The 26,917-nt window shown below is 29.2% G+C and overlaps 1 protein-coding gene across 1 annotated transcript in view; it reads right to left on the bottom strand.

Moving 5' to 3' along the window:
• The window catches only part of LOC142325715 (nephrin-like), an 885,014-nt gene that overhangs the window by 536,468 nt on the left and 321,629 nt on the right, over positions 1–26,917 (bottom strand). The window lies entirely within an intron of this gene.

Genomic DNA, 26,917 nt, shown 5'->3' with positions numbered 1-26,917 from the left:
GTTGATGTTGTACTTAATGCTTTTTAGACCAAAACTTTTAATAAATTGATGACTACAGGCATCACAAAGTATATAATGTTCAATTCCTTTTAAGAACTAGTCACATTGCACAACACTTAAATCATCTCCTCTGAATGTATTTAATGACAAGCATAGAAAAGATTATTTTTATTATAACTTAATGCAGAATAATATTTTTGCTTTATATGTAATGCACATATACATATTTATAAATAAACAGTACCACATAGATTTTATTAAAACCACAAATCATATTGCAATTTTTATGGATTTTAATCTGAATTTTCAATCTCTTACAAATATTTCACCGAAGTCTCAATAAATTACCAATGTAAACTTACAAATCACTGAACTTGGATGTATTATATACCTCTGGATGAAGAGGCTGAGAATCGGTTTATAGGAACAGAAGTAGCTTGCATCCCGAGAAATTTACTTTCATTTTTACGAGATACAATTCAATATTTATTTCATTTTTAGAACACAATAACTGCTGTATATATTTATGAAATAACCTGTTATACTGTTTTATAGGTCAATGTTATTTCAAGCTTACTCCTACATTTTAATTTTCATTTCTATAATGAAATACTAACACGTATTTCATCATATCACTGTCCAATTAAACACAAAATGTCATTTATTCAGTTTATCGGGAAATTACGTCATCACTTATCACTTGCATCTTTATTTTCATCATACTTATTCTTTACAAGATAAAGTTTTAGAGTTCTTCATTGTGAGAAATAATAAATTATAAAATTAAAAAAAAAACAATTTAGTATTATTTAGATTTACTTATATAAAAGAAAAATAATTTAATAATTTATTTAAATATTGCTGTGAGGATATAATGATTAAAAATAAGGTGTATTTAATGTTAATTTTTCACTAAAATGTATCGAAAACATACCTTTCCTTCTGTAATTTCCAGAAGGACAGCTAGTATCCTACTATGATGAAATCTATTCCGGGGAATTTATGTGTCTTTACATACTAGGCAGGTGATTACAGTGTTAAAATTAATGGTTTAATGGGCAGAATATGATATAGTAAACCCTACTGCGGTAGGTATTAATTACTTATCGTTGGTATACTGTTCTGTTTCTGTTTAAAACAGCTACTGAAGTTTAATTTAATTATGTTTCCTCAATCATTATTAAAATAATAATAATAGATTCCTGAATTTTACTTTTAAAAATCTTACGAATTTTTAAATTATTTCCATATAAAATTAAAGTAGAATTTCAAATGATAATTTCCTTAATAAAACAAACTCTATAGCGTGCGTTTGTAACCAGGGGTAAATTAATTAAGCAGACTAATTGCTTTAGGTAAAAACACCGCAAACAAGTCAGTAAAGAGATTTAATTATTTTTTTCTAACATAAATTTTATCAACGTCATTGTAATCAATTGAAACAAAACAATTGGTTGGTTACAGTATTAAAACATCCATCTAACAAATCAGTACCTCCCTATAGCATTAGCTAATACTAATAAAATACTTCTGCGTACTTGTATTTGATCGTATTAACCTACAAAATAAATGGGAATATTTGATTGAGGATAAATGAATACTTTTTTCTGCATAAACCAGAAATGTTGTAAAATATTAAATATATGAAGCAATTTAAAACATGTTAATTGTGGTTAAATTAATAAAAAATAATGAAAACTTTAATTAAAAAATTTGAAACAAACATGTGATTTATTTACTTTTTAATTTTTGATATGGAAAAATAAAATTAAAGAATAAATAATATACATATAAAATGTTATTTTTATAACAATATTTTTATATATAAAAAATGTATTTCTTTAATGTCTAAAAATACGATCATTAATATTGGGATTGATTGACTGTTTATTTATATGCGGATTTTTGTATTAGAAGTGATGAGGAGATTTTATCACTCAAGTAGCTTTACCTGAAAAATATCTTTCACCGAACCAACCACAATACAATATAAATAGTAAGATCTGAATTGTTTCTCGCAACTACTTATAAAGGATTCAGAACATCCTTTAATAGACTTAATATCCTGAAAAAATAATGTTTGGATTTTATAGGCTAAATATTCGTCCGTTTATTGCAACACCATTGCAATGTTTTGGATGTCAGAAATTCGGACACAACAGCGAGATGCACGAAAACACAAATTTGCATTTGTGGCGACCAGTTGCACCAGAATGATCTATGCAGGGACCTACCGATTTATGTTAATTGTGATGGACAATATAGGGCAAGATCACGAAACTGTCCAAAATATAAGGAAGAAGTAGAGATACAGGCGATAAAGACCTTTCAGTAGGTCAGCTACACTGAAGCGAGGAAAATCGTGCTTAGCAGAACGCCAAAGGCCACATCTTATGGGTAGGTTGCTACTGCTCCTGCAGCTTCTTTTAAACCAAAGGTTGTGATATGAAAACTGGCGCCAGTCTTAACAAACTTAGTAGTGATCATTGATCAAAAGATAAGAAATCAAACAAATAGAGATAATCACGTAGTAAAGATCACATCTGATTTTATCCTTGATGATTTTGGGCGGTCAAGGATAAAAGCACACATAACTAAACAAAAGAATATTTCTCCACCGAGAAATGAGCCTTCGACCAGTTCAAAGGTGGAAGTAAATGAAACGAAAATGTGAAAGAAACCTGATGCAAAGTGAAAATTAAAAAATCCCGATTCAGGAAAACGAAAAAAGTTTTAAATACCAGAAAATGAAAGTGTAAGACTACACACTATGGAGCCTCCAAAAGGTCGGAGGTCTTTAAAGGAGAAGGCGATCATTTCAGGCGCCGCTCTCGCTATAATGGAGACGACTGCGAGTTCCTCTCTGATGCACTGCTGACCACCATCTGAACTGGTGTCATCTGATGCCGGCAGTAAGATATCCTCCATAATTTTTCGGGAGGCCTAAGGTAAACCTAGGCAATAGAACTTAAAAAAGGAGTTAGTTATGTGTCTTTGATAGAATTATTAAATTAATGTTTTATTTTACTGGAACTTTTTTAAAACATTTCAACAGAAATGGTTTGCCTGTCTTTTTAGTGTTTTTAATGAAATTTCAGTGTTTTTAATGTATTAGTTTTAAGTGTTTTTAAGTGACAAGGGCCCTTTACATTCTTGTCATCCTGTGTTTCTTTGGGGTTTCAAAAATCTTTAAAAAGTCTATTTATTTGATGATCTGTTTTGATAAGACTAGTCTTCTCATTACGTTGCTAGTGTTTTTATCAGGGGGGAAAGTAATATATTTTCTTCTTTTGTCTTGACAAGGAAAGGAGTTAATCACAGTAGTTGATTAGCTCTAAAACCACAAAACAAAAAAAAAATTAATGAAATATATAAAATAATTTCTACTATTTATAATTAAAGAACGATATACTTTTAAATTATGCAAGATAATATGAGTAGCTACCAATATTCTTTAATAAATGAAAAAAAGCTAAAATATAATCAAAAAAGTAAAATAATTAATTCGTTGTCTTTTTATTTTATTTTAATTTATGCAAATATTGTTTTAAGAAGTTGACAAGATATTTTGTGTAGTTTGTCTTTCTCAAGATATTTACATAATTATCAAACTTTATTACGTAAATGAACTTAAAATAATAGAATTGCGTAAAGAAAACAAACGTTTGATTATATAAAGATGTAGAACTGAATAAACGGGATCTATATGGGTAATTTTGTTGCAGGTTTTAGATTTCAAATTAAAATTACAATCTCAGTTTTACTAGTTCGATATTAAAATATACACAACAGCTAACAATGAATTAAGTTCCAACATTCAATGATATAAAACCACAGTTAGTTTAGTACGAAAAATAAGCATTCGTTGGATGAGGAGTTGTGACAGCGAAGGGAGTTTTTAGTGCGTTGGTAGTTTTAGGAGGTCTACAAAGTGCGGTTCAGGGAGCCATTTTATTAGTAACTCAACTAATTATAAGTTTGAATGAACATCAAGTTAATCAGAATTAGAAGGAACGTAACTGCTGAGAAAACTGTTCTTCCACAAGGAGGTCGCGCAGTTGTTTTCTTAAATTATCTTTGAATCAAATCTAATGCAATTTGAGAAAATTTATTGCTTTGAAAGAGAAAGACTATACGAAAAGGGTGAAACAGAGGTTTTATATATATATATATCTTAATGCATTACAATGAAGAAAATTAAGTAATTATTTCATTGCGGCATCATTTTTTTCTTTTTATTTAATCAATTATTTTACTTCCACAAGTCAATATTTCATTTCATACAAACGGGATTTAATATCAAAGTTCGTAGATATAACGTAATTAATATTTTCCTGGAAGTTGATTTTTAGAATTATGGATTTAAATTAATAGAAAGAAATTTATATTAACAAAATAGTAATTAATAACCTATAATTATTTTAGATTTAATAAAATAATGTTTTTAAAAGAAAAAAACTTAATTAAGACATCGTAAGTCATTCTTCTCAAAAAGTAGAATGTTATGAGATAATTATAAACTATTAAATTTAATTTATTAATCCTCAATTTCATCTTATTAAAATTTTAACCTCTTAAAAAGTACAAGTAACAAAAGAAAAAGAACACGTTATAAAATATTACAATTTTTTTTACCTATGATTATATTCAAGTGATTATGTAATTGAATTAAATTTCACGCTTTTTATATATAATAATGAAGTTCAGATTTTAAGAATAAGACGTTCTTCAAATTTAAAATGTAGGGAAATAAATATTCTTATATATGTATGATAGGAAGTATTAATGAAGTTAGCCGATCTATGTTTAGACCTGAAATATTGGATAATTTTCATTCCCTGATGATGTTGATACAATGATGCTGCGAAACATGCAAGAGAAAATATTCCATTGAAAAATAAATGATAAAAAGATAATAAAGTTATATATGTGTTTTTTTTTCTTTCATCCAACCTTCCAGAGCCGAATACCCAATTAAGTATTAACACGATCCTTGGAGGTCTCTAACTGCCAGGATGGAACATTGTCAGGTCCGGCTATGCCGTACCCAGCCACCCAACACAGTAACTGGGACTCGGTCCTTTGGTGTCATTGTCTCTAACAGGGACCCCCCGGAGAGAGCACCCCCTCCCGGTACTCCATCTTTTCAGCTCAGGATCAGGAGTGCCCCTGGTTGGTCGCCGCCGCCCACCTGATCAAGCTCGGGTGAACGGTGACTCAACACAGAGCTGTCCGTCATCCCCTTCCTCACAAGTTCTTTCGTTGCATCACCCCAGTGACAGAACGTGAGATAGTAGAAAACCAATTTTTACTCTCTAACATCTTGTTGACAATGTTACTAGTGCCCAATGGACCCACCAGCAACTCGCATGCCTGACATTCACCTGCCCACCTGCCACAATCAAAAATTACATGTTCAGGGGTGTCCGTCTCGCCACAGTATGGGCACCCCTCATCGTCAACCTTTCGTCTTCTTTACAGATAAGTCCTAAATGCTACGTGGGCGGTCAGAAATTTGGTGAGCCAATAATTTAGCTTACCGAATTTCCTCCCGTACCACGTCCTGATGCACGGAATGAGTCGGTGGGTCCACCGGCCCTTATGAGAGGCGTCCCACCTGACCACTCAGTAATCATCGCCTCGAATAAGCTTTGAAGATCTAACAGAGTATACAGTATTTACCACTGTCCAGCCAACTCTTGTAGTGGTACGTTCCCAGCAATCACCATCATCGCCTTGGTCAACACAGAGTTCTATGCGGCCGAAACCAGCAAAACAGTACGACTTGTATACTTTCCAACAAGCGCCGATTTCGTCCGACCTCTAGTGCTTAATGCCAAACGAGAATACCAGAAGGGAATCTACTTCATGGGCATACCGCCGCCGCTTAGACGTTTGTTGTCCTGTCACGTTCCACATTAGCCTGCCAAGCTCCGTCAGAGCGCGTTCAGCCCAGAGACAAATCTCTTTCATGTGCGTAATGGTGTCCATCCAAATTCCTAGATACTTAATGACCACTCGGTGTTCCCCCACCCGAAGATCAATAGGAGAAAGTTTTCGTCATCTCGTAAACGCCACCGCAAACCTGATACGTGTTTTTAGTACAATATAAAGTAACTACGTAAATATAAAGGAAATTCCATTTAAATGAATGGTATTTTCGTACTCCTCAAACCTGAAAATATAAAAATAAAAATATTTTCACCACCTACTCCCATCAACGACCAAAAGTAATCTTCTTCCAAAAGTCGGTAGAATAAATTGTAGAAGTTGTTTAAAATTATATGGGTTTAATTCTTGTCTATTGAAATCATTTATTAAAATTCATAGTCAGAAATATTGTCCATGCTAGATGAGAGGGAATATTCCGTTAATGAGTTAAAATGTTTCTGTGAAAATTGTTTACAGTTTTGTTTATTTTCCATCGTTTTGTTAAAATACATTCTCCATTCGAATAAACTATAAAAAAAAATATTTTTGTTGATAGGAAATTGGAATCTGGTTCGTATCCCAATACAAGCAAAAAAATTAAAAAAAATTATTTATAACTTTAGTGTTTCCGTTGTTACGTTAAAAACGCTTTCTGATCGTGTAAACTAAAAACTGTTTAACCAACAAAATAAAAGAAATAATAATGAGATCAATATGATCATTTATTTTTGTAAGTGCATCTGATACAAAAAATAAACCCAAAAACACCAGTTATTTATTAAGTTGGCACTTTTCAATTTCTCGAAAGAAAATATTACTATGAAAAATATATGGTATGTCGATAATAAAAATAAACTTTTTACTTTTTTAAGAATTAAAAAGATAAAACACAGATAAATAAAAAAAAAAAAAACAACTAAGATTTAAATTTAGTTATCATTTTGTGCAAATAACAATTGAAAAAAAATACTAAAATTCCACAGATTACATCAAATTTTGAGAAATATACAAATATGTACAACTAAATACTTCAGTTTTATAACAATACTTTTTTCTGTTTTTTGTTAATCTCAGTAAATAAATTTTTTCAAAGAAGAAATAAAAATAATTTTTTAATTTTTTCATGTTTAATTAAAAAAGATGAATATACTTTTCAAATATTAAATGCTAAATAATTTAACAGAAACTATACAATAAAAGAAAATAGGTCTATCCGGTGCAAAATATTTTTTACCAGTTTTTATAAAAATAGAGTTTTAAATTACGTTGGTTAATAAATAAAATAACAAAATTAAAATTAACTATTTGTTAAGAAATATAACCAAATAGAAAAACCCCACAATTTTACAAAATTGAATTATTTTCGTGGGTTTGAGTTATATTCGTTAAAGCAACCAAATTTAGCAACATTTATTTTTCTAATTATTTTTTTTTATACACAAATTTTTAAAGTGACATTACACTTTCAACAACATACAGGCCACGTAGATAAAACTTTGTGCCACTTCTGAAAACATATTTCAACAACTTACCGCAGTTCAAAACATATTTTCATGTAAAAAGTTAATTTTCTTACTGCAAAGTTTGTGGCCTATTATTTGTAATATAACGGTAATATAGTTTCTAATTACTCACCCATGGAATATAAAACAAAGCTTAGAAAATAGGATATTTTCTGTATTTCTGTAGTTTTTATCGTTTACTAATATTTTTCAATACCTTTAAAATATACAGAATTGGGTATATGATATACAGGTACACTAAACAATGATTTATTTTTTACTTATAAAAATATGTCATAATTTGAGTTGATTGTAACGATTTTTAAAATTATTTTCATTTAGTAATCGTTTATTAGTACGATAAAAAAAAATTGTTCATAGTTATTTTCTTTTATTAGTTCATGTTTTTACCTGTTTTTAATTAAATGACGGTTCTTATGTGTTTTATAGTAAATCGTATTACAACCAAGAATTTCTTTATATAAGCCTAAAAACTGTCCACAGTTTATGTGAATCAAAAGTTGATTTTCCATCCTTATTGAAAAAAAGGGTAGATTACAAATTTATAATAAAAATTTTCACTTTAAACAAGACAAAAACATATGTTTGAATATGAAAAAATATGTTCTTTTTTTAAAGACAGTAGATAAAAATGTCATAGAAGTCTAAAAGAACTGTTTACAAATCAGTTAGTTACTTCTATATTTTCGTAGGGTTTGAATGAGGTTCAATATTTAAGAAATCTTCTATTGAAGATCATTATTTAATCTCTGGAGGAAGAAATTTTTTGTTGTAAAATATATTAAAGAAATTCAATACAATATCATTGGGTACGAATGAAATGTTCCTATCCTAAATAAATGGTATCAATCTTCCATTATGGATGGAACCGCCTGCCTGGATGAAAATTTTAAGTGTCATCTAGTTGTTTACTTTGCCTATGATTTTTCTACCATTCATTTTAATTATATAATCCTTTTATATTACCTTTATCTATCAGTTTTTGATTTTAGATTTTTGGATCCTCATAATAGGTGTTATGGGGAAGATGGACTCTCCTGGGTTAATGCTGAGAATACTGAAACTTGTTGGGCAATTGGTATGATGTAATTGTCGAAATGAAAATTATACTTATATAAATAATTGTACTTATATAATAATTATACTTGTAAATCAATACGGGAATTTTTTTATCTTATATTCCATGATATGCGTAGCGATTGAATTCCTGCTCAGACCAAATCAAAATATTAATAAAATTATAGTACCATTTTAACTCATTTTCAGTTTCTTTGAGAAACCAACTAGGTAAGTTATGTTATTCATTAAAAATTAGACAGTATCTCTCTCACGCGCGCGCGCGCGTGTATATTGCGCGCGCGCAATATACACGCAATATATATATAAGTTATATATATATATATACACGCAATATATATTGCGTGCGCGCAATATATATATAAGTTTTCCTTTCTTTTTCCTGTTTAGCCTCCGGGAATTACGAAGTTATTTGAAGCCAAAATTAGTTTTCAGAAATTCATAAAAATTTAGGGGTAAGTATATCACCATTAATATTATTTTTGGTAAAACTACTAACATGTACCTACATATAAAAAATAATAATTCAAACTGTGTATGCCATCCTTGCCTCTTGAAAAAAATGACCAAAAGTAAAATTACATTGTTTTTCAAGTTAAACTTTCTCATAGAAGGAAGAGAGATAGGTAAATAAACAACTGGATCAATCATTTACCTTGAGAAAATATGAATAAACTGCTTTTTGTTTCATCCTTCAAGGACCAATAATTTTTAGTTATGTTTTTTGCCGTAAACCCATCACAAAAATCGGTGTACGCACCGTAACAAAAATGACCGCCCCACGTAAACTGCTTAAATAAAAAAAGAAATAGTTTTAAGGTCCTGAGAAATGTAGGACACAAGTGGGTAAATTTCAATTTTTTTTTAAATCGTTAAGCAACCACCCTTGGTCACTTCAAATGGATTGACCCAGCTATGTTAGGTGTATTCCCCGGGGATGTAATACGTAAAGGCAATTTGAAAAGATATATACGTGATATTTGTTTAAATATAGATCTAATTTTTAAATATTCATTCAAAAAATTTATATAATTTTTCCTAAAAGAAAAAAATAGAAATACAAATACGTGAACCGAATTTCCGTGTGGAGTTTATATTTGCTGTGATTAAACACACTAACATATGTAAAACTTTCTATTTTCTGAATGTCCCGAAGCGACTGTAAAACATGTTCATTCAGAAACTTTCAGGTAAAATTGTCAGCAATATATACATAGGTTACGAGATTTGATCCATAAAATCCCATTGGTATTGATATGATTATCGGTCAATTAGTCAATATAATAGACCGGTTTTCAAACGACAGTTTGACAGAATGTCACAATATATTTGTGATTAATTTACATTACGATATGATTGTATAACATCATATCTCTCTCTCATTCTCAGAGCTAAATTCTATCTGATCGGTTTTAGTCTACATTCAAGTATCTAATACTATTAATAATTCAATTCAATGAAGAAAATGGAGAGTAATATTAAATAAAGAAGACTATACATATATATATAAATATACACAATAAAATATCATAAAGTGAAGGTAAATATTAAAAGAAAAGCTAACAATTATTTTCAGGAGATGTTGGTAGCACAGTAAATTTCCCTAGAGGTAAGCTACATTAAAAATAAAGCAATTCAAACAATCATAAATTAACTTGACATTGTAACATAACTGAGCTTATAATATTTGACGTTAAAGCATTCAATTTTTATAAATTTATCAGATCAATTAAATAACCTAATCGATAAATACTAGAATAGCTGTATTATTTATAACGTAAAATAATAATGTTTACATTTTTATTCTGGAAACAATACGTATTAAACTTAAAAAAAAAAAATTAATCACCAGTATTGTGCAGCGCACATTAATTAGTTTGATAATGTTAACGTGAGTTTTATCCATTTCCATCCGAATTATTTTTAAATCATTGTTATTCACTGATAAATTTATTAAAAATTACTGAATTTTTTGTTAATTTTCCAATAATCCATCAAACAGTTAAATCCAGTAATATAAAATATTAATAGTTGATAAACGAAAAATTATTTTGTATTTTAATATACAATTTAATTTCCTAAATTCCTACAGGTTTATTCTAACCTTTAGAATTTTAACTTACACATTAATCTAGTTTGACTTTATTTGTAACAGAACAAGCACCTCACTGAAAGTAATACATATGTACTCTTGTAATAAAACAATGCCTCACTTAATAACGACAGTTCCAGTATCCGAACCACTCTGTTAGCATATAGCTTCCTCTGTTAAGTGTGACTAAGCGCGCAAGTCACGCTTTCTACCTAGAAGAATGTTTGTCTGAGAATAGTAACACATGTGTTTGTATGGGATTCAGCGCATTATCAAATGGTAAATATTTAGTGAAATTTTTTTTGTTTGTGTTTGTCACAAGACTTAACAGGTACTGCAATATTTTAATATGTCTACGCACACCGCGGACAACAATTCTTATCTCATCCGACCATCGAATAAATGAATAAATCTTGTGTCGAATACATTGCGCTTTTTTGGGTTGGTGTTTTTTTTTATAAGCATAAACGAGTATTGTTTATTTGTAATTTTTATTAAATAAATAATTAAATATCTAGAAATATCCTATTTACAGAGCAAACCTCATTAAGCAAGTCTGAAAGATTATTGCAGAGAAATTAATTTTATTAATTAATTAATTAATTTTATAATTGAATTCAAAGGTTTTAATAAAAATACCATCTACAAAAATATACAGAAAAGAATTTATAAATATTTAGCAAATTCAAAAAAAACAGTCATGTTTCAAAACAATGGAGAAGAATAAGGGAAGGTATAGACAAAAAAAAAACATAATCCCTTTCAAACAGGAAAAAGTTAAAAATATTTTTTCTTTTTATAATTACAATTTTAACGTTACAGTAGTTAAGTCTAAAAAAATTACTTCTGTTCTAAAAAACACTAAAAATAAAACTAATCGCTTAAAAGAACATGATTTATATATTGATTTTTAAACAAAACGGTTAAAATTTATAATATTAAAAGGTTAACTTAACTAAAAGAAAGAGCGAAAATAAAAGCCTAATAAATATAGAACACCAAATATATTGACTGCAGCATTGAAAATTTCCTAGAAACTGATAACAAGATTAATTTATTAAACATTAATTTAAAAAAAAACGTAATTAATGAAAAGTAATTAGATAGTTGGGCAACATACTATATGATGTGGAAACATCCTGTTGAATAACAATAGGGATTAATATCTAATAATCTTTTTGATTTTCACATTTAATAAATACTCTTTTTTAAGTGACTTCAATCATAAGTAGATTAAAGGGTTATCATTCCCTTAAATTCTATTAATGGGAGGGGCAGGTTCTGAATTTTAAGATTCATGCTATCTTCAGCTTTCTTGAGATAAATTTCTAACTAATCCAATCGAACTTAGAGGACTGAATTTAATGTAGTAGTCAATCTGAATTGAAGGTTCCAGCGATTTGAGTAGTTATAAGGTAAATTTACCTCATAACTATTATTTTTTTACTTTTTTTTGGAAATGTCAAAATTGACATCTGTATATAATTGACAGTACTTTATATACTGTTTTTCTTTTATTAAGATATGTTAAAAATATTATATTTAAATAGTATTTCGTAATAATTTTTATTTAATAAATTCTGCTTCTTAAATCATACGTTTTATTTATTTGATTATTTTTTTAAATAGTACATATATATGTGTGAAAACCAGATTTATTTGTTTGTATGTGTGTGTATGTGGGTATAAATAAATAAATATATATATGGTGATGGTTGTGCAACAAAAGGAATTATTTTAATTTAATTATTTTTTTCATTTTCCTAATGTGCACGTTGCAATCTGTTTAAATAATAAACAAGGAACCACTCCATGACCAATGATATGAGGATGATATCTATGAGATATAAATGTGATGTAGTCTTTTAGAGACTGAGGCCGACCACTTCTGAGACGTGGGGTTAATTTAACCCCAACCACCACAGTACACCAGTATTCACTGTCTAGTATCCAAAATCCATATAAATACAACTATTTTTTACTAGCATTCGAATCTCAAAACGTTCGTCTTCGAAAATCAACTATTAAACAACTGATTTGCGACGACGAGTCGCAAGTCTAAACCATCATTAGGCCATCCCGGTGGGCGAATAACTAAGGAGGAATAACCATCTACTTTTAAGTAGGTATTTGTGAACGATTTTTAAAGGTTTTAATTGTGTGTGTGTGTGTGTGTGTGTGTGTGTATGTGTGCGTGTTTGCGCGCGCGCGCGTGTGTAATTGTCAATTATACAAATTAAATATTAATAATAATAACTCTTAAATACGATGTAGATTTTTTTAAAGGTGCAATTTATTGAATTAAGATTTACAATCTAAGAGGTACAATTTATTGTAAAACGGGTAACAATAATTTCTTAACGAAATGAAAATAAAAAAAAGAACTAAAATGACATAATAAAGGTCATGTCTATGTTGGTAGTGTTTTCTTACATTTACTAGAAATAAATACAGTACTTTATAAATATATATATATATATATATACACGAGTACATAAAAAACAAAAAATAACATGCAAGCAAAATAATTTATTTAAATCTATTGTATTTCAAACAAGGAGTTAGGTTAGCAGTTAGCTGAAATGTTTTGCCCGGATAAGCTAGTTTATTTCATAAGTTAAGTTGAACGTCATTCATAAGTTGAAAGGGGACTCTGTACCCTACTTTCTCGTTTTCACTTACTCATTTTGCTTTACCCTAAGTTCCCTCCCTTTGACTCACTGTGTCTGCATACATACAATAGGCATTAGCTTACAATAGGTAGAAGTAGACAATAAATCATCGGCAGAGGAACCAAACGTGACCAAAGTTGGATGCTACCAAGTTGTCTCATTGCTCATGTACTAATGACATCTCAGAATCGTCTCTTAGCGTCAAAACAGTCCTTCTACCCTAACCCTTTTCCATTATATTTTCATATTCTACTTCCTCACCTTTCCGGTTTTCTTGTCCTACACTCTTATCATCATCCGCTCTCACTTATTTTACCCGTTAATCATGTCTACTCTATATTAATTTAAGCTGTTTTGTTATGCGCTTATAATCAAGTCGCTCAAATGGAATACCAAAACTTGCTTTATTAATTAAAGCTTTATTATAAATTTAAATTATTCCTCACTTATGTGACTGAGTGGATGAACTCATAAAATCAGACATTCGGCAAATATAAATTATCGAACAATAGTTTAATTTATAAAAGCGACGAATAAACTAATAAATAATAGAATAGTTGATCGTCAGTGAAATTAAGATTTAATTATTCTAATTAAAGTTTATTTAACAGAATATATATACATACAGTATGTCCCGGGTGTGTTGCTGGCTAAATTTTGGAGTTCGTTTAGGATATCAAAATAGAAAAAAATCAAACGAACAAATTCCATTTCGCTTCATTTCACTTCTATTCGCCATTTTTTATACCAAATGTAAATAAAATTTTTTATCTAAAGACAGAATGATATTTTAATGAAATCTTTTGCACGTACATTCAATAACACCTTCCTCAAAATAAATAGCTTTGAAAAATTTTACTTCTGAAAATTCCAAAAACGCCGGCGATAAATGGATGTTATCCCAGGGAAGGTGTTAAGCCATAGATTGAGGGTCATAGAGGGTGAAGTTTTTCTTGTTAAATCTCTGTACTTTAGTTATTATAAAATAGTTACTATTATTCTGTCTATAATTTACAGGTATTTGTAAAGTCCGTATGCTTTAACTGTTATTTACCCGTATTATTCTCACAATCAAGAGGTTTATGAACACTGGTAGTCAAGAGGATAGAGGCCTCTGACTAGTTAGTAATTTTATATTTTATAGTTAATATATATTCTACGAAAGAACTATTACACTACCTATGTATTAACCTGGTAAAACTCTTGACTTCAAAATGAGCTGATTTATGACGACGAGTTTTACCAATAAAACTCGTCGTCATAAATCAGCTCATTTTGAAGTCAAGAGTTTTCGGGCTTATTCGGATTTTGAATACTTGATCGTGGATATCGGTGTTCTTTGGTGGTTGGGTTTCAATTAACTAGGCAAATAATGGATCACGGGGCGATCACCAAGATCAAGGGACGTGGGTTCCTACGGGTGGCGAATCCAGAAAGCTGCATGGAATATTAGGAAACATCCGATATTCATATGAAAAGAATAATAATTAATTTTATGAACTGCTTTAACTATTACTTTATGAACTAGGAACTACTTTAAAAGCATTAAATTAAATTTTCTTATATTTTTTCAAATATAAATCAGTAAAAAACTGAATTAATTAAGATAAACATAAGTAATATAATAATAATAATAATAATAACAGTTTTTCATGGTCTCCATATCTCTCCTTACAGTTATCCTCAACCACACTGAAAATAAAATTTTCTGAAGCTAGAATGATCTAGAGAAGGAGAAAAGGCAACAAAAATTATAAACCTTATTATGCTGTAGAAAAATAATAACAATAAATATGTATAAAACTTATAGAAGAATATTCATTAATTTGTACAATATAGAAAATAATTTCGAAGTATAATAATAATAATATTATTATGAATAAAGGACTCAGAGCAACCCTTTCGTCAAATTAACGAAATAAGTTACATTAGTCACAAATAATTATGCTACGATATTTATTGCTTACAATGATGGCTTTACTTATTAATAAAGTAACATCAACAATAATATGCACAGAATCTAGAAGATAAACAATAACTTTTTCCAAGTTTCTTGCCAAAGGAACCTAAGAATCCGGGTATTGCAATAAAAGAAAAAAACGGTTATTCCTGGATTTAAAGTAAGACTCTCGAAAACCAACATCGGTTACTAAGAAAACTTCCTTTGAGTACGTTAGTAATAAAGATAACATCTGTAAACAATCAAAACTTAGGAAACTAAGAACCCAGAAATTACACTATATTAATCAGAATATTACACGAGATTTTATAATCAGAAGACGCTTAACCTCTAAATCTCTATATGTCAAAAAGGAACAAAGACGACTCTGAACTCCTTTAATTATATTACAAGTATAGTCTCTATTATAATTACATAATGGAATGTTGTACTCAAGTACTAGCCTACCAATATCTTTTACAAATGAAGGATCGATTGAACATCTTGAATCGGACAGACCCACAAAAGCATTCCGTAGTTTATTCTTGATTTGATTTTTTGTTCAAAAAACATGTTCATTAAACAACAGTCTTTAATTAAAAAAAGTGTCTAAACGCAGATTGTAATTTTATATTACAATCGTAATATCGTTACAATCGTTACGTATAAACGCAGATTTAAAAGTTAAAAAGAAATTCTTATAAAAATTTTTGTGTGAATTTTAGGGCACATGGAAAATGTTGAAATCTATGTATGTTGATGAAATTTGAAATGAAGAGATCTTAAGATGTATAAGAAAGGAAAGAAATTTGTAGAAGAATCATGTAAAGATACGAACAACGTTACTGGCTTATGTATTAAAACAGCGAGTCTTTGTTAATTTGATGATAGAGAGATGAGTAGAAAGTAAAAACTGCTGAGAACGAAAAAATGGGAATGCTTAAAACAGATAACGAGGATGTATATTATTAATAGACCGAGGTTCAAAATTTAGAGCACAAAAACGGATAAGGGATAAGAATAAAACCAGTTAAATGAATCATGATTTCAAAAACAAGCTACTTAATGAGCTGGATAAAATATTATACAAAATAAAAAGATATTCCAAGTATAATAAAAAAAAAACTATTACCAAACGGTAAGTCTGTCCGGCTTCCACGGATATACGTTTCACTTTATTCGCAAGCGACATGCTATAGAGCTTTTCATTCAGTGAAATATGCAACAAGCACTCTGCACGCTATCTCTTAATGACACGTCATCCGTAAAATTGATTTGAAGACTGATATACTATTCTACGAATTTCCCATTTCTTTATATAACATTTATTTTATTATTTCTCCGAGGTAGGCATTTAATTTATATTTTTTGACCCAAATATATCCTGTAATAAACAGGTAGAAAAAAATCATATCAAATGTAAAAAAATGTACTACACGTCCACATCGTTGTTAACGTATGATATTATTTTCAAGATAACTTACCTACTTTATTATTCTAAGTAAGTAGACTAAATTATAAAGAAAAATAAATAAGTATTAACGATGTTGCAAATAAGAAGTAAAATTATATTTAAAACAAAATACGCAGTATTTATGTATTAATGTTATGTAGTTATACTGCAAAAATTTTGGCATGAAAACTTCGGACAATGACAGTTATAACCAAAATGACGATCATTCAATGTTTTTCACCTGGTTTGAAAAGTGGTCTGCACTATATCTGAAATAACTGGTCAACAGTAAATCGCTAAAAAAGTAAAATTTGACAAATGCTTTTTTCTCAAAATGATGTATTTTCTGATACGAAATTACCACACTTCTAAGTCCCCATGGGAAACAACTCAAAAATTTAACTTTAAATGATAGGGTTTTGGCACTTATGTTGAGGTATCGAGGAAGCCCTGAGTGTTCTCTCAGTGCTTGAATAGTGATGGATTATACCGAAAATAAGATCGTTTTGAAATAAGAACACATAATAAATTTAATTTTTTTTATTAAAACTGTTGAAAAGCTACTTAACGATTGCTATACATTGTTAAAATTCTATATATTTATTTATGTTCAGCGTTACTTTTCACCAAATAGACCGTTTCGTTAATTATGAACTTCTTTTGGTAAAAATTTGTAAAAACTTCCTTTGGTAGTCTTGTAAATTTATTAAGATAACTTAAGTGAAAATTTCTTTTAACGAAAAAGTAATCATACTTTTTTTTATCTAGCATATAGATATTTTACACAATCTCTTAATTATAACTTGTAGTCAGTTTGAATTCAAAGCAGTTACTAGTGAAAATAATCTTGAATTACAGTTGAAAATATATCGCGCACAATCCATACATATATTGACACAATTCAATCCAGTCGTATATCGCAGAATCCAAACACCGTTATCTCACCAGTACAAGTATCATTACATTTTTTTTATTTTGATTTATCTTATAATTTTTTTCTTACTTCTATCAAATTGCACGTTTCTTGCAGTTGCATATTTTACTTTTTTGTTTAATTTTTCAATTGGGTATTGTTGTTTGTACGCCTTTCCTTAGTCATAGTAAAAGTTAATTTAAAAAGTATATCCGAAAACTAACTTTAAAAAAATATTACAAATATCAAAAAGATAAAAAAATGGAAAATTATAAAATAATATAGATAAAATTACATATTTTGATTTTTAAAATAGCTTTTATGAAACTAAATTTATATTTAAAACAGTTTATTTTAGATACACATAAAAAATTGTAAATAAGCACTCGCTTTCTTTACAGTTAGATTAACAATTACACTCTCACTTCACACTAAAATGTGAGAGCATATTTCGATAATTTATTTACTACATTGATCTAATACATAACCTAATTTATCTATTATTGTACTCATAAATCTATTACTAATATAAAATTTTTCGTCAAAGCAATTCTTTTTTGAAGTGAAAAAAAATGTTTTTTGTTATTCATGGATTATTTACTTTTAGGTCTTTATGCGGTAGATTCATCAATAAAAGGAAATTTGATTAAAAAATAAAATTTCATTTAATGGAATAAAATAAATGTTTCAACAGTGAAATATATATAATACACTGTTGCAATATATTACAGCATTAATTTTCATTTTTGTTAAAAGAATGTTTAAAAAAAAAATCATTTAAAAAAGTGTTTGAATTGAATTGAATGCAGGTGGAAAATTGGAGGGTACCAATAAAAAGGTTGAATACGATGAGTATAGATAAAAATAAAGATAAGTTTTGCTAACATTGATGAAAGATATGAACGAAAATGGAGATAACGTTTTTTATTTGATTAATAAGTAGCATACAAGGTAGAATAAAATACAAGCCGTTATCGTACGGTTAAAGAATGAAAACACCAAAATTTAAGTAGCTATAATTTTGTAACCAATCTGAAAAAGTTATACTCTCAGGTGTTGTCGGTTTGATACAAGGCTAAATAAATAACTTAGTATATACAAAATAAGAAAATTCTAGGTCACAAATAATAACAATTCTGATTTTACTGCGAAATTTTCAATAAATAATAACAATTTTTGGAAAGTAAGAAGTTAGTATTGCAATGAGATTAACATTACAAAATCCATGTTAAACTTTATACAAGAATTATTTACTTCTACTATTTACATAGGAAACTTGCTTAATAATGATAATTTTATAAATAATTTAAATAATTTTTATAATAATTTTATATAGTGATAATTTTATCACGATTTTTAACACCTTGACCCCTTGGACTCACAGAAAAGATCCTGATCTTACTTGACCAGGATAAAACACTATCGCACTTTTATTGAAAATTGGAATATATTTGTCGATCACTCTTCGCTCGTACGTTTACCTGTTGTCGCACACGTACTTCGATTATTGTCCCACACTCACTTTGAATTTTATCTCATACTGTCTCACTCGCTGGCCGTCGACACTCGTAGTCCTGTTACCTCAGGACTACGAGTGTCGACAGCAGCCTTTTGTTTGTTAAACGTAATAATTTCAAAATATCTATTCTCTGAACCTTCTACAGTATACTAAAAATCCTTTTCATTGTTTTTCTTTGATGCCGTTTTAGGATTTTTCTCTTAAATTAAAATTTATTTAACGATTTACATTCACCATTTTCTTTTTCTTTCATTTCATTTTATTTACATTTTATTTTCTAACTTTCCATAACTAGAAGCTTTCCTACGTATTACACTAGGGTATAGACAAAGCTTTTCCTATTTTACATTGTTTTCTTAGGACTAATTTAAACAGCGATTAAAGTTTCATGTAATACTCAATAAGTCTTTCGAAACAACTCTTTTCTACAGGAGTAACTAGTTTTACAATGGAGATTAGAAAATATGGTTACTTATAAAATTAAAGTTAATAAAAAAGAAAGAAAAACAGCACACGACGCTTTCAAGAAACGTCTAACATCAGAACATCTAACTGCATTTTAAAAACCTAGGACATATGCCAAAAGACCTATGATGAATTCAGAAAAACAATCCTGGTAATAACTCGTAGCTTCCATTAGCAGAAATACGACTGCGGCAAACGTTTGAAAGAACGTGATCTGCGTGTACAAACTTTACGCCCATAACTTGCTTTAAATATGGTGATGAACTAGTAGATTCGTCAACCGAAATTGCTGAAATATTTTAGACAATAAATTCGAAGGAGTCTGTTGAACGCTAATTATGATGAATGTTAATAATCGAAAAACAGAACTTGTGGGTCATCTGAATATAGGAACCAGAGTAAATTTTTCATCAAATTTATCTTACAAAACTTGTAAAAGCGTTGGAAAAAACCGACAAAAGAGCATCTGGTCCAGATGAAATATGTTACATCATGATCATATAGTTAAGAAGCACCGCTGCAAAACTTAAATTACTGGAATTATATAATCAAATATTGCAGGATAGAAAGCCCCCGCCGTAGTGGAAGAAAGCATTTATTTTTCCATTTCTAAAAAAAACATAAAAATCTGACTAATTCCAATATGTACCGTCCTATTTTCTTGTTATCATAACCTTCGGAAAAAAGATAAGTAATAGACTCGTTTTGATTTTAGCAAAAGGTGGTCTTTTATCATCGCATCAAGCAGACTTTCGACACTATTTCCCGATCAGAACGCACTATTTTTCAGAGTATAACGCACAAAATATGTTCAATAATTCAGTAAGACCCTACATATAAGCATCAAGTTTCAATTCGCTCACCACAGTGACTCACTGCGTAAGGACAACCAGTCAACATAATCCTTAGGTAAAAAGCACATACCCAGTCATCATAACCATGAAAGTAGAAAAAACTATCTAAATACTCTAAGCTGAACTATAAATAACAAAATAAAGAAAGGTCAAGTTCCAACTTGCAGCATCATAACGAACCACACTTCTAACTTGCCCCGCCCAAATTTTTTCAACTGCAACTTGAGCATAACTCATAAACAACGCAACCAATCTTCATCAAATTTTCGCTGGCACAACTTTCAATACATAATACACCATATCTAAATTGACTTAGTATTTTTTTAGATTTTCCAGCAAATTTTATATATATATATATATAAGGAAACCCCAATCTATGCGAATGGTATTTTTATACTCCTCATACCTAAAAATAAAAATATTTATTTTCACCAACAATTTGGAACCGAAAATAATACCGTTCTTTTCTTCATAAAGTCGGTAAAAAGGCCACTTCCTAAATGAACTGTGAAATTTGATGAAGGTAAAGATAAATATCACTTTTAGAGATTCTAACTATATACTTTACAGAATTGACTTCTCCAAGTTATAAAGCTGGAAAATAGCGTATACAAAAAAAAAAATAATAATAATACAACAATAATAATTTTTAATAATAATCATAATAATAATAAACAGTGTTTGCCTGCGGTTTTCTGAACATATTTTTCAAATTTTGTGAGTTTAATAATAAAACAATTTAATTAAAATACGATGGATATAAAGAAAAAACTCTGCTAAATGTTTTTAATTAAAACAACAAAGATGAAATTTTAACAGACGTTTATAATATATAAAAATCTATAAATAGTTAATGCACGTTGCATTTTAAACGTATATATAAAAAAATTAATCGAAACTAAATCTAAAAACTAACGTAAAACACAAATAAAAACATAATTAAATATAATACAAAAATAAATAAAAATTAGAAATATTAAAATAAAAATCCTGTAACTGCATTTATTAAAGAAAGCATAAACTGTCCAAAAAAATTCGCTATGTTGTAAGGTATAAGCCAAGCTAAGAGTAAAATCTAAAAATACTTTTTTCTAAGGTATAATTTCTTTGAAAACAGCCTTTAATATAAGTAAATTATTTTTTCAACCTTTTTACTTCCTTTTAAGAAATAAAGGAAGTTTTGATTAGTTTTGGCGTGACGTATGTACGTGTAATATATATCTCGCATAACTCAAAAACGATTAGCCGTAGGATGTTGAAATTTTGGATTTAGGACTAATGCAACATCTAGTTGTACATCTCCCCTATCGATTGGAATCCACTGAACCAAAAATGTCCGAAACAGCTTTTTCTTAAATGCAGTAGTAAGCCCTCATTGAGATCTTTCAACGATGTATCATAACTCTTACTTATTTCACTAGTTCCAGAGTAATAGTAAAATAAAATTTTAATTAATAAAATATTTTGATCGTACAAAGGGAAGGCACATCGGTTCGAATTCGACTAAACTTTCTTTTTTTAATTTAAATACATTGATTTACTAATAATTATTAACCTGTGACTGTAAAAAAAATTTCTATAAATAATAATTCAATAATAAAAAAAGGAAATGTACCACAAAATAATAGTGAAAAAAAAAATGTTTTGTACTTTTAAAAATGTGTATGTGTAATTTAATAAACGTACAATGAAGTCATGTGGTGTCCACATCAGATTTTTTTTTATTATTTAAAAATATATTTTAACAGATTTTTCTTATTAATTTTTTTCTTTCCCATAATCTTTTTTTATTGATGTAGTCTTTACTTCTTCAAATTATGATCATATTTTTTATTTATATTCATTTTTATTTGTATGGGACTGTAACCCATGATGTTAACTTGGCAAATTTGTTTAAGTGGAATGTAATTTTAATAGTATTAAGTAATTGTTAGGAAGAGTAACTTCATGCATTTTAATATTCGATATTAAAATGACCGAAGGGGTGATGTTAAATAGGGTACACAAGGAGCAAGAACGAGGTATATAGGGATAAGGAGAGTGATAATTATGAGTACGGATGAGTATCGGGGTAACGTAGGTCGGAGGTCGAGGGTCCATTCTAGCGGATGTGCGTCCTTCCCCCCTCTAATTACCAGCACAAAGGGCACACGTACCCCTTTCGCAAATCAAAACAGTCGTTAATCTAATTGCAGATTCCACTCAGTTCCTGCTTTTTGTTAAAGTATCCCTAATTCCTTTTCTTCAAGCATCCAGCAGATGAATTAAGTAGACTAACTAGTGTAAAGCACGTGGCAAAAATAAACGTTACATTACTTACATCTAAGTCATTTACATGCAAGTATTACTTATAACATCTCTTACAATTTGCATAAGAAATCATTATATATATATATATATACTCGTATATATTTAAAAAAAATATATATATATACATATATAATATATAATATATATATATATATATATATACACAAGTATATATTATATATATTTATAGATCCTATTTCTTATTCCTGGAGTAATAAATAAGCAATTGTTTTCTTTAATCAAAGTTCTAAAGGAGTTTTATAATTCTAACATAAATACATTATAATTGTATGCATACTACAAGCCGAATTCTAATAATAGTCCTTGGAATTAGTGGGTTCAAATTACTGATACAGTCTATCGAAATAACCTGATTACTCCAAGTAATTCATCTATTTCTATATGTTAATATAATACATGAATGCTATATAATTATAAAAGATATTACAGTTATTACATAAAACAATGAAGAAAATATATATACTAGGTATGTTTATTAAGTAAAGTTTTAATATACATCCATTACAGCGCTGCTGTCGCGATTTTGTGCTTGCATGCATGTGCAGTGACTACGTCTATTAGCTTGCTACAGATGCCATTAAATGAATTTCAGCTTTTCTTTTACAGTCGTCTGTGCGATTTTTAAATGCCTATGATTATTAACAGTGCTACCGGTTGTGAAATACGTAATTCGATTCTTAAATGCAAGAAGTACGAAAGCGGCCAAAATTCATTGAAAGATTATTGAAGTGTATAGGGATAACGCAATATCCGATGGAATTGAGAAAAGGTGGGTTACAGCAATTAAAGAGAGCCTTACAAATATGTATGATTTTGTACGGATTAGGTGACCATCTGTCATTCCTGATGACCTGGTGCAGAGAGTTAATGGAAAAGTTCATGACAATAGACGGTTTACGATTTCATCACTATGTAATGAAGTTTCTTCAATTTCGCGAAGTGTTTCCTATGAAATTGTACTGGTAGTTTAAATTACTGAAAGTTATGCTCAGTCTGGGTACCAAAAATTCTAACTGCATTGTACAGAAACAAACGTTTAGCAGTGCTTTGAATTTTCTCACGGGATACAGTATTGCAGGCAATCCGTCTTTAGGTGAATAATTACTTGTGACAAGACATATCTGTCTCGCATTACCTCGGAATCAAAACAACAGTCCGTGGAATGAAGACACTCGTTATATCTCAAGAAAATCATGTTAACTGTGTTGTGAAATAGACAAGGACCGTTGCTTTTTTTGATTTTTCGCCTTGAGGTGAAAAATGCCGAAACATATTGTGAGTCCAGACTAAACTACGTCGAGCAATCCAAAACAAAAGGCGTGGCTTACTCAGAACAAAAGTCGTGCTGCTTCACGTCAATGTTCGGACACTTGCGACTCATTGCACCCAAGATTTCATCTCGTCATTTGGCTGGGAACAATTTGATCACCCACCTTATATTCTCTACCTGGCGACCATTGACTACCATTTGTCTTTGCATTTAAAAAAACATCTCGCGGTCAGCGCTCCGACACTAAAAATAATTTTATTTTCAATCAATTTTATGAATAAGTAGAAAATTCTAAATTTTACCTGTACGTGTGTGTTCTTTTAAGTATATATTTAAGCTATACTAAAAATCAAAAAGATTTCGAATATTTTTACTTATTTCTATAGAGAAAATCCCTCTTGTATGCCCTATTGCCTTTTTGTGAGATTGTTCAAAGATTTTTAAACAAAAAAATATTGTAGAGATGAAAGTTTTTTTTTTTGTTGGTATAATAGTTTTATATAATATTATGTATTACAGCTAATAATTTAATTATATTAAACTTATAATCGTGTGTCATTCGAGTATTGAAAGCTTGTTTTTATGAAAGTCAAAACTAAAATATAAAGAAAAGTAATTATTTTGATTCCCGAAATAAAAAATCATAGTTCATACTTGGTAGTGGTAAATGTAAGTAATTTTTAGTTCATATATGAATTTTTTTCTTAATCGAGGCAAAAATATTTCACAGTTTCGTTTTTTCCACTCGATAGGCGTTTTGTGAAGGCCTACTTTAAAACTTTATTTTCAACAAAAATAAAAAATAATTATTATGTAAAGAACGTATGCTATATAAAAATATCTTTTATTATAGTAGAGTTAAATGTCAAAATATTTGTAAGTTGTATGTAGAATATCATTAATACAGCTAATTTCCGTAATCCACCGGGTTGGTCTACTGGTGAACTCGTCATCGCTAATCAGTGATTTTGAAGTCGAGAACTCAAAGGTTCAAACTAGTAAAGGCTAAAGTTTTATACGGATTTGAATACTAGATCGTGCATACCGGTGTTCTTTGCTGGTTGGGTTTTCAATTAACCACACATCTGAGGAATGGTCGACCTGTAACTGTACAAGACTACACTACATTTACATCATACATATCATCCTCATTCATCATCTGAAGTAATACCTTACAGTGGTTTTGGAGGTTAAATAGAAAAATGAAAAAGAGAAAGAAAGCTAATCTCAGTGGGAAAATGGTAGTGCATTTACATTTATCTGGAGCGTTCTGAATTCCACTAATTTAGAACGTTCAATTCAATCTTGATAATAAAGTTTAATTTTAATCTTAATAACTATTATTTACAAACAAAAAAGCTTATTAAAAAAATATATAAACAACGTACAACATTCAATTTTTCTGTGACTTATCAAAGTTAAAAAAATAATCGAAAACCTATTTTGTTTATTCTATTTATATTGATTAATTACAGATATGCAGAAGAACGATGTGAAAAATTGCTGACGAATTTGAGGTAACCTCTATGAACTATAAGATTAAGTAAAGTGTTTTTTTTTTTTAATTTTCCAACTAATTCACAAAAATTTTCACGTCAAAATACTTTGCATATCAGAATGGCATCAGGATATATAGCCAATTTTTATACTATAATCATGTAATATTAAGAAATTACAACGGTTAAAAAGTTATCTTCTCATCATACGTTTAAGCAGATAGCATAATTTTTACTTTTAAAAATTCATTTACCTAACTTAGATGGGAAAAGCATACAACTGTCCCACTAACGGAACTTCTAAAAAAATAAAAAGAACTAATGAAATGCCACACCAATGAAACCAATGAAAGAATCACCTGATGAAGATTAAGTTAATTGATAAGAGTTATTTAACATTTTTAAAAGATAAGCATAATAAGTTTACACAAACGAGTAAATTTAGAACTTTATCCTTTAATTTAAAATAGGAGGACTATACTTAAGCTCTATTATTTTATTATTGGGAATGTGTATTAATAAACTACATTGATACAACGTTAAATTTTTCCCTGCTCATTTCTGATCAGTAAGTTTTCCCATTTTTTCCCATTTTGTTTAAAAAACTTAATTTATGGGTTTTAATAAAGAGACAATTCACGATATATGAATTAATCTGGTAAGATCGTATCGTACAAATAATATTTACTAAAGAAACGAGTAGATAGAGAGAAAGATGTGGCTGATGAATTTCATGTTTATTTATGTTCAGTTTGTTCATCAATTATACACTAACGTATTTTATTTATGAACTAGTCATTCTAGCGGTACGGAGCATCTAGTCAGGGCGCTCCGCCCTCTGAACCTATGCGGCAAACCCAGGGGCTCGCAGAAGCCTCCTGAGAACATTTTGGAATACCTGAGGAGCCCCTCGAGCAAGTGGGGTGAAAGAAGCGAGTACCGACCGCACCTGAGACCTCCAGATCTATTTACTCACCATTACAGTCTAGCCAAGGAGTGTAGCCTTCTGGATCCCCGCAGTGTTCGTTACCCACATGGCTGAGAATAACACAGAAAAATAACTAATAAAGTATTCAGGCTTCATAGAAACAGATTAAAGAAGAAAGAATAGTAGTAACTGTATTAACTAAAATACACAGGCATTTGACGAGGAAAACTTCACTACTTATTTCTGTTGTCACGGTCACAAAAATATAAAAATGAAATAAAATTATTCATTTTTATTTTTTTAATGAATATCTTTAATACATAACTTTACCACCAAATGGGCTAGGTCCTCAATCTATGGCTTAAAATCTTTCCTGGAATAACTAAAATATATGCTGCAAATTTGAAAGGTCGGTTGGTTCTGCGTGATTTAAGAACAAATAAACTTTCGGCTT

Source organism: Lycorma delicatula, chromosome 5 (assembly GCF_047948215.1).
Source record: "Lycorma delicatula isolate Av1 chromosome 5, ASM4794821v1, whole genome shotgun sequence".
Classification (NCBI taxonomy): Eukaryota; Metazoa; Arthropoda; class Insecta; order Hemiptera; family Fulgoridae; genus Lycorma; species Lycorma delicatula.
Note: the sequence above shows the minus strand (reverse complement) of the source record. Positions and strands in the feature narration are given on the sequence as shown.